The sequence below is a fragment of the Pleurodeles waltl genome, chromosome 1_2 (genome assembly GCF_031143425.1).
Source record: "Pleurodeles waltl isolate 20211129_DDA chromosome 1_2, aPleWal1.hap1.20221129, whole genome shotgun sequence".
NCBI classification, from domain to species: domain Eukaryota; kingdom Metazoa; phylum Chordata; class Amphibia; order Caudata; family Salamandridae; genus Pleurodeles; species Pleurodeles waltl.
In genome coordinates, this window is record NC_090437.1 from 939,986,157 (window position 1) to 940,002,308 (window position 16,152).

The window sequence follows — 16,152 nt, forward strand, 5'->3', positions numbered from 1 at the left end:
GGTTTGGGCATTGCGATGTGCTTTTTGCATGTCGCAAACAGCAAGAATCGCTGTTTGCGACGTGCAAAAGGTTTTGCACATCTGGCCCTTGGTACCTTACAGTACCAGACTGCAACTCAGTAGATTTTCAAAACCTTTTTGTAAAAGCGTCCCAAAACAACTGTTGTCCAAACTGCAGATCAGAACTGCTGTCTAGTTGTGAGACACAGTTAAAAATATCTTAGTCTCATGCTAAAAAGTTGCAGGGCAGATGGCATTAAAATCAATACAAAAATCACCAACTTTAAAGCTAGTCGGATATCAATTTATAGGAAAACATACACTGCTGGCCACTCCATTCTCTACTATAAAAATTCAGGTGAGTGGCCTGATTGTGATGTCTTGCAGTGAAGCCAAGGAAAGCCTGGACACCTCCAAACCCATATCTCATCTATTTGGAAACAAAGCTCTAGAGAAAAATAATGTTTACAAAATTCTATATACATACAGACCAAAAGTAAAACAATGCATGTTCGTTGTCATTATTTTGCCTACCTAAGATAACAACATGTAAAATGATTAAACTCTTTTTATACTAAAAAGTGAAGTTCTCAAACAATAAATTAATAACTATCAATATGTATGTTGGAAATTGGGTTAGGAGTGGGGTGGGGCTTTATGGTGGCAGCCCTCCGTGGGTGATCTCTGCTTGCTGTGTGAAGAGATGGGCTGGCAGCAGCTTGCACTGAATGTTGGTGCTAGCGGCACATTTCCAGTGTGAGTATGTCAGTTTGTGGAAAGCCCAAAAGCTTGATTGCAAGAGCCTTTGTACCACAACAAGGGTCCAGGAACCTGTAAGGTACCACATGGGGGTCAGGAACTCGCTGTAGCTGTGTCCAGGAGCTGGTTGGGGAGCCTTTTACTCCCCTAAGGCTTAGATCAGGAGACCAGGCGACTAGCCCTTTGAGTCACTTTGAGGTTGTGGGTTCAAGATGAAGTTAGGGGTCTAGTTTTCTTTCCTAGGCAAGAGGACAGCAGTCAGCAGATCAGTACAACAGGGCATCAGATCCGTTACACAAGCTCAACAGTCATTCTTCCTGGCAGAGTATCCACAGGTCCATAAGTGTACTAGTGAGTTTTTGTCTGAGGTCCTTGTTTTCCACACAGTTGTAGTGTAGGAGAAGCTTCCAGGGGAATGCCTTTGAAATGCATAGATGCCTTGCCTTCTCTATCCTGGCACCAGATTGATTACAGGGGGTATGCAGCCCTTTGTGATGAGACAGGGCACAGCCAGTTCAAGTATACGTGGGTCTATGCCCAGCTCATCCCTCCCAACCTGCCATTGATGGCCCATCCAGTCACACCTAATTGTCCATTGTGTGCGGTTGTCTAGTAGAAATACATAAAGTCCACTGTTACCTATACCCAGTCATTTAACCCAGAGATAGACAGTGGGCACAAAATGGCTATGGCAAGAGAATGCTTACTTGCTAAAAGTGGCAATTTTCAGAATTAAAATCAGACTTCACCATAAGCTAGGATTTTAAATTAGGATTCCTGAAACAGCAAACACAAATTGATTATCTCTTCCCATTTGGAAATTACACTTATAAAATGTAATAGGACAATTCCAATACTATCCTGTGGGATAAATAGGGCTGCAGTAGTGAAAAATTAATTTAAGAGTTTTTCAGTACCGGGACATATAAAACTTAAAAGTACATGTCCTACTTTTTTAAGTACATTGCACACTGCTGTCTTGGCTATCTAGGGCCTACACTAGGAGTGACATATATGTATTAAAAAGGAGAGTTTGAACCTTGCTAAAGAGCTATTTTCTAGGTCAAACTAGCAGTTTAAACTGCACACACAGGCAATGGCAGGCCTGATAAATTGTTTATAGAGCTACTTAAGTGAGTGGCACAATAAGTGATGCAGGCCTACTAGTAGCATTTAACCCGTTGGAAGATAAGGACTTAACGGTTACGTCCTTAACGGCGGCACTGAGGTGCCAAGGATGTAACAGTCACGTTCTTCACCTGGCTCAAGGGGGGAGTGTTAGCAGGGCAGAGATGGAAGGAAAATCACTTCCCCTTCCACCCCCGCTGCCCCGCACCACCCACAGCGACATCTGATGACATCAGCGCGCGATCATGCGCTGATCTCATCAGGTGTCATCCCCACCACGATCAGAAGAGAAATGCAAAAGCACATTTTTTGTAAAAAATGTTTTAATGCTTGGTTTAGGTATATGGGGAGCAGTCCCTTAGGCGTCGGCAGCTCCCCAGGGGAGCAATTCATTATTTGGCCTTTTGTGCCCCCCGGGGGCAGAAAAGGCCAATTTTAACTATGCCGATCTGCCCCTGGGTGGGGGAGGCAGAACCCACTAGACACCAGGGATGGGATTTTTGTTTGTGTTATTGTCGCTCTTCAAGGGGGCAAATTATTTTGAGGCCATATCTGCCTCCCATGGGTGCAGATCAGCCTATTGTAATTAGGCGGATCTGCCCCCGGGGGGGACAGAAACCTCTAGACACCAGGGATCAATTTTGTGGGTTTTGTTTTATTTTTTACATGTGGAGGAGTGACCCCTTAGGTAAGGGTCACTCCCCTGGGGGGCAAGTTATCTTTAGGCCATTTCTGCCCACCTTGGGGGTGGATCTGCTTATTTTTATTAGGCTAGTATGCCCCCGGGGGCAGAAACCACTTAGGCAGTAGGGATTGGTGTGTGTGTTTTGTTTGGGGGGGCAGCCCCTTGGGCAAGGGTTGCTCCCCATGGGAGCACATTACTAGTGGCCATTTCAGCCCCCTTTGGGGGCAGATCAGCCTATTTTTGTAAGGCCCATCTGCGCCCGGGGGGGGGGCAGAAAGCCCACCAGAGATCAGGGAAGAATAATTTTTTTTAAAAGATGGTGGAAGTATGGCCGTACTCACACCCCAAATAAATTAGGACAAAGTTGTTCTGCCCACCGATGGGACGATGGGGCAATTACTCCCGATCCACTCCCGGAGGGGAGGGCAGAAATCCGACTAGATGCCAAGGAATGAAAACAAAAATAGTGGGGTGGCGGCCACAAATCAGTTTAAGCATGGTAATCTCTCCACCCCAACTGAAGGGGGTAACAGTATTTCAGCTCTGCCCCACACACTAAAACATCTTATCCCATCTTAGGGTAGGTCGCTTCCCCCGCAGCTGCAGCTCCACCTGCCCAGGCTCCTGACACCTCCCAGCAAGACCAACTAAACCGTAAGTACTCCCCCCCACCCAGCCCCTCGCCCAGCCCCGCGCCACTCACCTCGTTTTCCCTGAACTTCTGTCTTCTGCCTTCCGCTCTCTCCTCCAACCTCTTGCCGCACCTCTGCTGTCCATTTCCCTTCGCTTTCTGCGCCTCCTTCCTGCTTCTGGTAGCCATCTTTCTCTGCTCCTCTTCTGCAGCCCACTTGCTGTGTGTCCTGCTCTTCCTCTGTGCCCCGCTCCTCTTCATCACCACGTTTTCTTCTTGCTTTTCTCTTCCTCTGTGTTCTTCTGTACCCCGTCCTGCGTGTTCTTTTCTTCTTTTTCTTCATCTGTGTTCTTCTGTGCTCTTCTGCACCCCGTCCTGCGTGTTCTTTTCTTCTGTCTCTTCATCTGTGTTCTTCTGTGCTCTTCTGCACCCCATCCTGCGTGTTCTTTTCTTCTGTTTCTTCATCTGTGTTCTTCTGTGCTCTTCTGCACCCCGTCCTGCGTGTTCTTTTCTTCTGTCTCTTCATCTGTGTTCTTCTGTGCTCTTCTGCACCCCGTCCTGCGTGTTCTTTTCTTCTTCTGTACTCTTCTCTGTGTGTTCCTTGTCTTCTTCTGTGGCCTTCTCCTCATCTTCTGGACGCTTCCCTCCTCTGCTTCTCTGGTCTCTCCTCTTCTTCCTGACTCTTCTCTCTCCTCTTCTTCTTGACTCTTCTCTCTCCTCTTCTTCCTGACTCTTCTCTCTCCTCTTCTTCTTGACTCTTCTCTCTCCTGTTCTTCTTGACTCTTCTCTCCTCTTCTTCTTGACTCTTCTCTCTTGACTCTTCTCTCCTCTTCTTCTTGACGCTTCTCTCTTGACTCTTCTCTCTTGACTCTTCTCTCTCCTCCTCTTCTTGACTCTTCTCTCCTTCCTCTTCCACTCCTCTCTTCTGTTCTTCCTGACTCCTCTGTAATACCCCCTTCCCTATCTTTTTTTTTTCCCTTCCCCTCTACCTGACCCCCCGCCCTCCGCTTTCCCGCCACCACCTCCTGCTCGGCCCCGTCCCCCCTGCTCCCATTCGTCGCACCCCTCCCGCCTTCCGCCCCCAGCTGACCCCTCCTCCCCCCTCCTCCCTCTTATGGCGGCCGCTGCACGGCCGCGCCGCTGGTGCGCCGATGGCGCGCCAAAGGCAAGCCCGTCTGCACCTGTCCGCGCCCGTCCGTACCTGGACTGCGCCCAGCGCCACGACCCCTGGCCCCCAGCACTCCCAAACCCTGCAGCACCGCTATGCCCCCACCACGCTCTCAACCCGGGGCGCTCCAGAACCTGCTTCCAAGCCAACCCTAAACGCACCCATGGACACTTTGCATGCCTCACCTGCAAACTCACCTTCCACCGCGACTGCACCCCGCCCGCCAGCCCACACGCCAATAACCACCTCAAATGCATCCTGATCAATGCACACTCCGTCCACAAGCACGCCATTGAACTATGGGACATCCTGGACTCCACCGCACCGGACGTCGCCTTCATCACTGAGACCTGGGTGAACGCCTCCTTTGCCCCCGACATCGCCATAGCCATCCCTGACGGCTACAAGATCACCAGGAGACACCGCACCAACCAAGTCGATGGAGGAATCGCCATCGTTTTCAAGGACTCCATCAACATCACCACCTCCAACGAAGACACCCCCCTCGCCGCCGAACACATGCACTTCCAGATCCACACCGACCCCAGGACCATCCTCAGAGGAACTCTCATCTACAGACCCCCTGGACCACGCGCCCTCTTCAGTGAATCCATCGCAGACTTCATCTCCCCGCACGCCCTTGCCTCGTCGGACTACATCCTCCTCGGTGACCTCAACTTCCACCTGGAGCAGAACAACGACCCCAACACCACCACCCTGCTCGACAACCTCGCCAACCTCAGTCTCAAGCAACCGGTGAACACCCCCACCCACATCGCCGGACACACGCTCAACCCCATCTTCTCCGACAGCAACCACGTATCCTTCAGCCACTCCTTCGTAATACACTGGACAGACCACAGATGTGTCCACTTCACCTTCAGACGCAAGACTCTCCACCTCCGCACACAACCCATCCTTGGCAGACATTGGAACAAAATCCCCACGGAACAGCTTCGCTCCACTCTCAGCGACAACCAACCCACCTTCTCCACCGACCCCAACGACTCAGCCCTCAGCCTCACTCATTGGATCACCAACTGCGCGGACAACCTCGCACCTCTCAGACTCCTCCCAAGACAGACCAGCACCAGGAAACCTCAATGGTTCACAGACTCCCTCAAGGAATCCAAAAAAAACTGCCGTACCCTCAAGAAAGCCTGGCGCAAAGACCACACCGCAGAAAACATGTCTGCCCTCAAAAACGCCACCGGCGAACACCATCAGCTGATCCGCGCCACCAAAAGAACTTCCTTCACAGACAGACTGGACAAGAACACTCACAACAGCAAAGAACTCTTCAACATCGTCAAAGAGCTCTCCAATCCTATCGCCAACTCCAAATCCATCACGCCCTCACAAGACCTCTGCAACTCCCTCGTCACCTTCTTCCATTGTAAGATCACCGACCTACATGACAGCTTCGGACACCAGACCCAGCCAACCACCACAGAACCTACTACCCCAGCCATCACCCTCAATGCCTGGACTCATATCAGCGCGGAAGAGACCAAAGCTACCATGAACTCCATCCACTCCGGTGCCCCCTCGGACCCCTGCCCACACTTCATCTTCAACAAAGCCGATGACATCATCGCCCCACATCTCCAGACCATCATCAACAGCTCGTTTGTTTCTGCCGCCTTCCCCGAGAGCTGGAAACACGGGGAAGTCAACGCCCTCCTGAAGAAACCTACGGCGGACCCCAGCGACCTGAAGAACTTCCGCCCCATCTCACTCCTCCCCTTCCCTGCCAAAGTCATAGAGAAGACCGTCAACAAGCAACTGACCAATTTCCTTAAAGACAACCACCTTCTCGACCCCTCTCAGTCCGGATTCCGAGCCAATCACAGCACAGAAACCGCCCTCATCTCAGTCACAGACGACATCAGAACTCTGATGGACAACGGAGAAACAGTCGCCCTCATCCTCCTCGACCTCTCGGCTGCCTTCGACACCGACTGCAACCGACCCCTAACATCCCGCCTGCACTCCACCGGTATCCGAGGACTGGCCCATGCACTGGATCACCTCTTTCCTCTCTAACCGCTCCCAAAGAGTCTCCCTCCCTCCGTTCCGCTCAGACCCCACCGAGATCATCTGCGGCGTCCCACAAGGCTCCTCGCTCAGCCCGACTCTCTTCAATGTCTACATGAGCCCCCTCGCCGACATCGTACGCAAACACAACATCAACATCACCTCCTACGCCGATGACACTCAGCTGATACGTTCCCTCACCAAGGACCCCACTGGTGCCAAGACCAACCTGCAAGATGGAATGAAAGACGTCGCAGAATGGATGAAACTCAGTCGTCTGAAACTGAACTCAGAAAAAACTGAAGTCCTCATCCTCGGAAACAAACCCGTCTGCCTGGGACGTCTCTTGGTGGCCCACGGCCCTAGGCACCGCACCAACCCCCTCAGACCACACACGCAACCTCGGATTCATCCTGGACCCGCTTCTCACCATGACCAAACAAGTCAACGCCGTATCATCTTCCTGCTTCCTCACTCTCCGCATGCTCCGAAAGATCTTCTGCTGGATCCCCACCGACACCAGAACAACTGTAACCCACGCCCTCGTCACAAGCCACCTGGACTACGGAAAAACCCTATACGCAGGAACCACCGCTAAACTACAGAAACGTCTGCAGCGAATACAAAACGCCTCCGCCCGCCTCGTCTTTGACATACCCCGCAACAACCACATCTCCGCCCACCTGAGACACCTGCACTGGCTTCCCGTCAGCAAAAGGATCACCTTCCGGCTCCTCACCCACGCACACAAAGCCCTCCACAACAAGGGACCCGAATACCTCATCCGTCGCCTCAGTTTCTACACGCCCACCCATCAACTTCGGTCCGCCAACCTCGCACTCGCCGCCGTCCCTCGCATCAGCCGCACCACGGCAGGTGGGAAATCCTTCTCCTACCTGGCGGCCAAGACATGGAACTCCCTCCCCGCCAACCTCAGGACCACCCAGGACCACCCTGCATTCCGGAGGCAGCTCAAAACCTGGCTCTTCGAGCAGCAGTAACCCCCTTCCCCTAGCGCCTTGAGACCCTCACTGGTGAGTAGAGCGCGTAATAAATGTTTCTGATTTGATTTGATCCCATGGCAAGCAAGAGGACATTTGATTATTTTGGGTTTTGGTTTTACATTTGGGCCATGAGAGCTTTTCTAACTCTCAAAATCGTCCCACTTGAATGGTGAGGGCTGCACTTTTTCGACTTTGACATGCTGCCATGTAGAAACATCTACGAGACAGAAACACATCTGAAAACTAAGGCCCATATTTATACTCGGTGTGCGCTAAATTAGCATCATTTTTTTTACGCTAGTTCAGCGCAAACCTAACTCCATATTTATACTTTGGCAATGTGAAAATGTAACTTGAGTCAATAAGATGCAAGGTAGGCGTTCCCGTCCAGAAAAGGATGATATGGCCTTAGTGCCATATTTATCCCCTGTGTTAAAATCCAGCATGGGGGGATGGAGACTTTAAATAATGGCGCTAAGCTTCCTTAACACCATTATTTAATGCCTGGGTATGAGCAGGCGTGAGGGGACCTATAGGCATACTTCCATAGTCATAGACCATGGAAAGAGTTCACATAAGCCCTTCCCTGGTCCCAGGGACACCCCCCTATACCTCCACCCACACCAGAGGGACACCACAGGATGGGGGAGCCATCCCAGGTAAGTCCCGGTAAGTAGTTTTCTTTTTCTTCACGCTCGGAAGCCCTGACTTGGGACCCCCTGCATGGCGCTGGCCCTGATGGCCATGCCCATGGGACATTGGGGTGATGGGCATGGCTCCTGTCTTTTCTAAGACAGGAGCCATATCCATGGGGGTTGTGCACCAGAAAATGGCGCTACACTGCTTAGAGGCATTTTTTTGCCTCTAAACAGTGTAGTGCCATAATTCAGCGCACAAACTCCGGTTTTCCCTAAGCCTCCCCCTCCCTGTTAGCATCCTTTAGAAGGGCATTAGCGCCATTCCATAAATATGGTGTCCGGCTGGCGTCTTGGAATGGAGCAAGCCGGCACTATACATCTTCACGCAATACTGAGCTAATGCAGTTTTGCGTGGAAAAAGTATAATATGGGCCTAAACATCTAGATGAGTACAGGGTGCTGTGCTTCACATGCATCACGCACCATTTTCTTACCCACAATGCCCACAAACCTCCAACTTTGCTGGAACTTACACATTGTTCCCACTTTTTTGTGATGGAACCTTCCTCAATCTGCACCAAATTCCTATCACCCAGCGTTGTTGCATCTATACCGATAAAGATTCTGCCTGACTTGTCAGCCTAGACACGTTTTATTTTCAAACTGCTTTTTTGGACCGGCTTTGTTTCCACCTCAGTTTCAACTTGTTTTTGACTCTTCCCTGTCACAGGCACTTGGCCCCCTATACAAGTGAGGTATCATTTTTACCGGGAGACTTGGTGGTAGGAAATGTATGACATGTGGGAAAAATGTGATTTTTTGAGGTTTGCTGAGGATTCTGGGTAAGAAAACACTGGGGGGTCCATCCAAGTCACAGCTCCCTGAACTCCCTCTTGGGTCTAGTTTTCAGAAATGTTTGGGTTTGGTAGGTTTCCCTTTATGGCTGATGAGTTCAGAACAAAAACACAGGTGACCCCGCGCAAAAATGGGTAGTCTTGTATTTGATAATTTTGATTTGTCCACATAGTGTTTTGGGGCATTTCTTTTTTACAGGCACTAGGCCTACCCACACAAGTAAGGTACCATTTTTATCAGAAGACTTCATTGAATGCTGGGTGGAAGGAAATGTGTGACTCCTCTCAGTTTCCAGAACTTTCTATCACCGAAATGTGAGGAAAAAGTGCTGTTTTTTTTTATTTTTAGGTTTGCAAATTCCCCTAGGTGTCTAGTTTTCAAAAAGGCACAGGTTTGGTAGGTTTCCCGAGGTGCCAGCTGAGCTAGAAGCCAAAATCCACAGCTAGGCATTTTCCAAAAAACATGTCAGATTTCAATTTAAAAATGTGATGTGTCCATGTTGTGTTTCCTGTCACGGGCATTAGGCTTACCCACGCAAGTGAGTTACCATTTTTATCGGGAGACTTGGGGGAACACAGAATAGCTGAACAAGTGTTATTGTCCCTTGTCTTTCTCTACATTTTGTCCTTCCAAGTGTAAGACAGTGTCTAAAAAAGACGTCTATTTGAGAAATGCCCTGAAATTCACCTGCTAGTACAGGCACCCCAGAATTCAGAGACCTTTTTTTGTGCCCATTTTGGAAATACAAAGGTTTCCTTGATACCTATTTTTGACTCTTTATATTTCACCAAATTAATTGCTGTATACCCGGTATACAATGAAAACCCAGTGCAAGGTGCAGCTCCTTTATTGGCTCTGGGTACCTAGGCTTCTTGATGAACCTACAAGCTCTATAAATCCCTGCAACCAGAAGAGCCCAGCAGACATAAAGGTATATTACTTGTGAAAATTTTACATTGCAGGAAAAAGTTACGGAATAAAACGTGAAGAAAAATTGCTTTTTTTCTCCTCAATTTCAATATTGTTTTATTTCAGCTGTTATTTTCTATAGGAAAACCTTGTAGGATCTACACAATGACCCATTGCTGGATTCCGAATTTTGTCTACTTTTTAAAAATGTTTAACTGTCCGAGATCCAGCATTGGTTTAACACCCATTTCTGTCACTAAATGGAAGGAGGCTAAAAGCACAAAAAATAGTAAAAATGGGGTATGTCCCAGTAAAATGCCAAAATTGTGTTGAAAAAATAAGCTTTCTAATTCAAGTCTGCCTGTTCCTGAAAGCTGGGAAGATGGTGATTTTAGCTCTGCAAATCCTTTGTTGGTGCCATTTTCAGGGAAGAAACACAAGCCTTCTACTGCAGCCCTTTTACCATTTAAAAAAAAATGCTGTGTTTTGGCTAATTTCTTGGTCTCCTCCAGAGGAACCCATAAACTCTGGGTACCACTAGAACCCCTAGGATGTTGGAAAAAAGGCACACAAATTTGACGTGGGTAACTTATGTGGACAAAAAGTTATGAGGGCCTAAGTGTGAACTGCCCCAAATAGCCAAAAAAAGGCCTGGCACCTGAGGGTAAAAGGCCTGGCAGCGAATGGGGTTAATTTACAGGTCCTGGGCATTTATAGCAAATTAAATATGCCAATTTTCTATAAGACGATGTTACAAAGTTTTAGAGAAAAAGCACAAGCACTTTACCACTTGTTAGCAGTGTTAAAGCGTGCAGAGTCCTAAGGCCAACAAAAATAAAGTCATCAAAAGCAGGTGGCCTGAAATCAAAGCGTTGGGGAAAAACACTCTAAAGGTGCCAAGTATAAAAAAAATTATTCTCTTGCAAATTAAAATTCCAGATTTCAGTTTCTGTCTGTTTTTAAATTGATACATAAATTGATTCATATAAAATAGGTGTTTCCCTATACAAATATTTTGTATAGATTTTGTATAGATTTTATATAGATTTTTCCCATTCATTTTCCAAAAGGGATTTTGAACACGACTACTGCTGGTTTTGCTGGACAGAATGACACCAAATTTTGCAGAAAGCAAGCTTTTTGTGATATTGTGTAAATCATATTAGCAATTTTAGAGCTATTAGAGTTTAAATGACATAGCTATCTAGTGATGTGGATCCTCCATGAATTCAACTGTCCTCGTGCTGATATCTGATTGGCTGTCAACAATAAGGAAGTGTTGGTCGCCATCCTTGAACTTGGATTCAGCGGAGTCCAACAAAAAAGTGAAAAAAAACAAAGGGCCAAGGTAGTGTCATCTTGAGACCCTAACTTTGGTCTAGGGGTCTCTCATAGTTCCTACCATGGTTAAAAAGCTTTTTTTAAACGGTCTGGAAAATCCATGGATCTGTATCTGCTGATTTTCCTGACATAAAAAAAAGGGTGGTCTCCTGCACTTTTTTTTTTATTTTGCCCCCATGTGGACCAGGTACCATAGGCATTGGGTATTGAAAGAAGAGAAGTGGTGCATGGGGCCCGCTCTTAGGGCTTGCATTAGTCCTGGGGACTGCCACATCCCCTGCGCAATATCAGATCCATAATGCGAGGAGCTGCACAATCCGCCCTCAATGGGTGCCACTACCTCCCAAGGGCATAACATTAATTTCTAATGGGTAGGCCTATACAGACTTCCTCACAGCCCCATGGACTACCACATCCCCAGGGATAATTTTATATTACATGCAGGGGGCTGTGCAGCCCCCTTGCAGCCTCAAGGGCTGCCACCTCCCCAGGGTTATTTATCAAAAAAGATGAAAAAGGATAAGAAAGGGAGTCCGTTGCAGACCCCCAACCCCAGGTACCACCACCTCCCTGGGGCAAATTTCAAATGTTAGAGTGGCCCCGCTTGAGGAGTCAATTGCCCTGGGAACTGCAACTCCCAGGGCCACCTCCTGCTATGCCCGATGGTGCCCACCCCTGAAACATAGCTCTTTCCTTTGACTTGCTCCTGTAGCCCCAGGGACCACTGACTCCCTGGGGCTACAAACAAAAAATTATATGGGGGGGTCACAGTCCCCCCTTTGCACCAGGGATCACCACCTCCCATCAGCGAATACAAAATCATTGGAGTCTCCATGGAACACCCACACTTCCAGGGCCTTTATATTTTTATAGAAGAGAGGGGGATTGCGCAGGCCCGCTCCCAGGCCACGTATGACCCCAGGAACTACCACCTCCCCGAGGCTGGCCTGTGAAGAATAAAGGAGGGGGCTGTGCTGCACCCCTCTTGGTGCCATACATGGCTTTGGAGCGACGCTACTCCCCAGGACCGGCTTCTCATGAGATATCCACCCTTGGGAGACAGCTGCTTGCTTTTGCTTGGCGAGAGCTGTGATAGCTCCCACCGACCAAAAGCAAACACTCCACCTCCAGCAAGTGGAAATGGTCAAAATTCTCCTGCTTGCTGGAAGAGGAGTTTTCACCTCTTTCCCAGCCTGCAGACAGAAATAGATGAAAGTATTGCCCCTGCATACAGGGAGCTGCATTTCCAGCATCTCCCTGGATGTAGGAGCAATGCTGGCTCCCACAATAGGTGGGGAGCCGACTGGGACTGTAAGTGCCTTGAGGCTCCCCTGCAATCCCCGACATTTATTGGAAAAATGAATGATTCCTGCTCAGCATATTTATCCTAGATAAATAGCAGGGCAGGATTCATTCTGGCACAATGCTCATTTCACAGAAAGTAAACCTCAACGAGGAAGCACAGATATGAACAAAGCAGGTTCCCAATTTGAAGCTTTACTTCTGTGACGTACTAATCATCCTAACTTTTTCTGTGTGATTAAGGTAAATCAGTGTTTTTTCTCTGCATTTCCGCCTTGCAAAGTTATCTGTAAACCTTGATGGACATGTTTGCATTTTTGCTTTATTCCAGTGCAATATCTCATTTAGTGACTGTGATGAGTGGGCTCTTTCTTGTCATCTGCTGATGAAACCAGAGGGTGTGTTCTCCCTTTTAAAAACTACAAGTATGTAAAATGGCAAGAAGTCACACCCCTTTGCCCTCCCATATACATTAGTGGTAAGTAACATCTTGCCGCCCTTTTCACAGGATGATGGACACCTACTAGAGGCCCCCGAGTGCGTTTTCATAAATGTTTGGAGACGTGTTCCTAATGCAGAGGAAGAAGATCATATCTGCACCAAACAAAGAAGCATTTACTTCAGTAAAGTACAAATCATCCAAGTGTGTTTTCTCTTCAGTTCCACCTCAAAAAGTTATCTGATGAGACGCTTGAGGAACAATCACATTGGCAAAGTTACAGACACACAAAGTCACTGGAGACATTACCTTGGCATCCTATACACATTTGTAGTGTAGGAGATGCACTATACATTTACCCAAAGAGGTTGCACTTACTAATTAGCCTGTAGAAAGTACTCTAGTTGGGTAGACATTCTACACAAAATGCTAGCCTCTTCTTGGATAAATACGCATCATTCTGTCACGATGCTCATTTCACAAAAATGTAACTTCAATGAGAATCTCTTAACAATATAAACAAAGAAGGTGCTCATGTTTAAGCTCTACTACTGTAAAGTACTAATTATCCTAATTTCTTGTACATGTTCAAGGCAAAGCTAGTGTTCTTTTCCTGCAATTCCACCTGAGGCCCTGCAACCAAACCCCATCAAGCAAGCCATTTCCATGCACAATGATGGATGGATTAATGTAAGTAGGTAAAATTACTTGATGTAAAAAAAAAATTATAGTTACGTTCTGAATTTACTCTCACAAAAAAAAAGAAATTCAGCAGTTATAGTTAGAGCATGGCAGACAGCATGTATTCTGAGTGTGCTCACAGGGGAGCCCCCACCACTGCCTTTCACTCAGCCTTTTCAAGGCGGGGACCCAACCTTGAAAAGGCCGCCAGAAAGGTAAGCTGCGATCAGCACGGTGGTGCCAAACTCAGTACCGCCCTGGCTGACCACAACTTTGACTGCTGCCAACCCGTCAGAATCCCTGATCCCGGAGGAGGTGACCGTCTCCTGACGGTCCGACTGTCAGGATCATATTATGGCAGTCAGACTGTAAGGAGTGTAGCGGAACTTAGGGATGATGTATATGTAAAAATAAAGTAATTTAAGATTTTGGAAGTACTTTCAATTCCAAAGTTGAATTTGAGGTTAATTTAATATTAAAAGCAGCCAGCAAGGCAGGCCAGCCATTAAATTGACACCAGGCACCATAACAGTGCACCCAGGGGTGCCCTAACTCGACTGGGGTCTCTAAACCAGCATTCTCTATCATATACTAGGGTTTTACAGGTAGGTTGTCAAAGCCAATTCTATTTATGCGTAATTTGCATATATCTTTTAAAGAGAGCACTGGCCCTGGACCTAGTTAGCAGAGCCCAGGGCGTAGTCCGTAACCATACAATAACAAAGAGGGAAAGGGGGTTTTGGAAGGGCTGAGACTGTCCTCCTTTTAGCCTATATAACATTACAAATAGGCCACGCCCTAAAACGATTCCAAAGGGTGGACAAGGGAAAGAAAAAATATTTATTTGTGTAGAAAACCCCTCACCCACCTTCCCTTTGATGGCATGCTTCATCATTGGGTTTCCTCCCTTTCTGCTGCTGAATGGGGCGTGCTACAACCAACGGAATACGAGGGAGCACTGATGTAGTTTCATCATGTGAATTTTGAGTGGGATATGAGTGGTGGGGTCTTAGGTGAGTTAAAAATATCTGCCTCTGGGTCCTATTACTAATTTGATATGTGTCACAGGGGTGGTGTGGTTAAAAAGGGGCGTCAGAGGTGGGGTATACAATATACCTTACTTCCTGGTCGGTCTACATGTTTCGGAGTTTACCCTTTGTTCAGTATAGGGAAAGATGCGGAAGACATTGTAACGCGAAGGGTTAATTAGCTTGAGCAGTGTAGATGAGTGTAATGCCTGTTGAAATCCCCTCCCAAACATCGTGGAAAAGTTAATGATATTATTTTCAAGCTTGTTTGTTTAGAAGACTCCGTCTCAACCTTGAGAACGAGAGTACAGGGAGAAGATGGAATGAAAACAAAGGCTGGGGAAGGGCAGAGCAGCCAAGTACTGATAACAAAGCTAGAAAATGCCAGAATGAGATAGAATCCAAGCTTCGAGTTATTTAAGCACTGAAGTGTGGGTGAGGGATTTGGAAGTTCGCAGATGGAATTGTGGAAGCTGCCATGGCCCAGCGCTGCCTCCCTGTTTGCTCGTGGTGCTTGAGGGAGAGAGAGGTCCAAGCAGGAGGTAGAGGGCTCCCCAGCATGTCGTGGATTAAGTTAAGTTTCCACACAGGGATAAAATACCTTTGTTTCTCTGCTCTATTATTATGACTGATTATTTATGCCTGCACTGTGTTTATAACCTGAAGTATTCAGCTCGTTTATATTTTGCTTTCTAAACCTATTAGTGTGAACTGCTACAATAACTGAAACATGCATTTTGGTGTGCAGTAAATCAAAGCTTATCTGAAGTATTAAGTTCGTTTATATGTTGCCTCCTGAACATCGTAGTGAGAGCCGGCTGCAGTAATTGAAACATGCATTTTGGCGTGCAGTAAATCAAAGCTTATCTGAAGTATTCAACTCATTTATATTCTGCTTCCTGAATATCGTAGTGCGATGCATTTTAGTATACAGTTAATCAAAACTTATATCTGTCAGTGAATTCTTTGCCTTATATATAAATAGATGCTTTTCATTGCTATTCTTATTCTACCATTGTTAATGTGCTAAATGCCTACATTTTACCTGCAATTCTAGTAAAGCTAAATTGTATTTATAATTGGCGTGTGGTCCTTCACTGAGCGTCCTTATTGACTTATACCGAACAGGTGTCAACCAGACACCTGGATAAGACACCCTTTGACTCCTCATCAGGACCAAGATGGACTCCCTAACATAACTTCTTGATTATCACTAGTAAGAGCAATAACACTGAATGCTTTGTGGTATAGTGTGGTACGATTAACTGAAGTAAAATAATATAATACCCAATGGTACCGATGTACTTCAGAGATACCTGTGGAAACAAAAGAGCAACAGTTATCACGGCCCTCGTATAAGTTGGGCTGCTATTGGTTTTGCTTATGGGTGTGGTGCCAATTATTTGCAAATTACAGCCCACTCGAGGGAAAACGCACTTGTGAATATCATGTATGAAACAATAGACAAATGCAGGACAAACTAAATTTAGAAAAACATGTAAACACACATAGACGTGTAAAGCACCTCTAAAATGCACATATGGTGC